At 44.1% G+C, this 1,734-nt stretch overlaps 1 protein-coding gene across 1 annotated transcript in view; it reads right to left on the minus strand.

Annotated features, from left to right (window-relative positions):
• The window catches only part of KLHDC10 (kelch domain containing 10), a 22,334-nt gene that overhangs the window by 8,695 nt on the left and 11,905 nt on the right, over window positions 1-1,734 (minus strand). The window lies entirely within an intron of this gene.

Below are 1,734 nucleotides of genomic sequence, written 5' to 3' on the forward strand. Positions count from 1 at the left end.
GCAGGAATGGGGAGAGCCTTTGTGTGTCACCATCTCATTCATGTCCACTCTAGTCCCTGGACCACACCTGCCTAAGGAGACCGGCCTGCACGTCAACACATGACAATCAGCCTTCCATAAAACCTATTTCTGAGATATCTTACAAATTCCCCCTTCTGTCACTCTGTATGGCAGATTTCATTTAGGAAACAGTTCCAAAATGTTTATATTTAAAGCTGCCTGGTGTGAACAAAGAAGAAAAGTAATCATTTGCTCTCCTTCCCACACAAACCTTCTCGCTGTTCCTTCTCATTTGCTCCTGGCACCTTGTATATCAACTAGGCTCTTTCACCTTGAACACCCCTGGGGTTCCCAAACATTAAGCAAGGCAGGTCTGATACAGCAAGTAAAAGTCTGCTTATATATAAAGGCATTTGCACCTGGAGGGAGTGCAGCAGGGAACCCATCCAAGATCCCACAGGTTGAGCTTGACAGCTGGCAGACGCAGCCCTTCCCAAAAGGAAGCCCTCTGCCTACCCACCCTCTTCCCTAAAAGTTGATGCAAATAAAAGCAGGGAGGACAATTCAAGCTCAGACCTCAACTGGAATAGGCAAAAAGCCTGATTCAGTCCAGGAAAATCTAAACAGCAATATTCTTGTTGGACAACTGCAACTGCAGTCTTAGCTGACAAGTGATCAAAAAGTAATTCCAAGCTTGCCTGGATTCGATGCACAGCAAGAGCCAAGCACAGTGCCAGAGGTGGATTCTTTCCTTCAGTGAGACACAGGACCACATAACGAACGAAAAAGATGAAAGGAACAGCAAAAGATCAGGACCCTGAACAAAGGAGCTGGTTGTGAGACACGTGTAGAACATCTCAGGCTGACTGAACCAGAAAGGTTTCAAAAATAAATTTTTGTATGCAATACAACAGTGTTTTGGTAATCTCTAAGCTTCATCTTGAGAAGGAGGATACATAACAGTCCCCTAAAATGTACAATTTCAATAAGTAACCATCACCCCTTCAAGCTCATCCTCTGCTTGTCATACCTGAAGACAGGCCTGCCTTGGTTCAGCTGACAGAAGAGCAAACAAAAAAAAAAACCCATCAAAAGATCCCTGAAGACCCTTCACCCAAACAAATCAGTGATCTCTGCCACCCACCTGCTCTCACAGCTTTTATAGACTTTTAGGATGGAATGGAACCCAGTGAAGCATCTAATTAGGACACATTGTGTTTTCTTCTTAGAGCCTGTTACAATTATCAGCAGTGAATCAGGACCACAGAGCAATAACAATGAGGCATCGAGCATCTTTCCTAAATGATCTGTCCAGACTGAATAATGAATTTTAACTCAGCACAAGCAGCTGTGCTCAATCACGTTCCCCGTTTGCTTTAAGCTCCAACTCTTGTCCAAAATTAAGCTGCTCTACAGGGTTCAGACAAACTCCTTGTGGCTAAGCTTTGACAGATTTGGGTTGTTTCCAGTAATAATTGCATCTTGCAGCAATCCCCACTTAGAAAACTACTAAGCACTGGCTGAAAAAGAAGGGGAGAAAGTTAAGGAATTAATGGAAAAACCTGTAGTCTTTGGCCTGGCTACTGAGACAGTGCAGTGCTATCGGGCATCCACCACGGCGTGGACATTTGTGCACCGGAGGGATGGATATTACATGTACTAATAGCGGCAGCCAGGAAGCTACTGGCTTCAGTGCTGGACTAAACTGTTAAAACAAATATTACAGGCTTTAAA

This window comes from Charadrius vociferus, unplaced genomic scaffold (assembly GCF_000708025.1).
Source record: "Charadrius vociferus isolate BGI_N301 unplaced genomic scaffold, ASM70802v2 scaffold32, whole genome shotgun sequence".
Lineage (NCBI taxonomy): Eukaryota > Metazoa > Chordata > Aves > Charadriiformes > Charadriidae > Charadrius > Charadrius vociferus.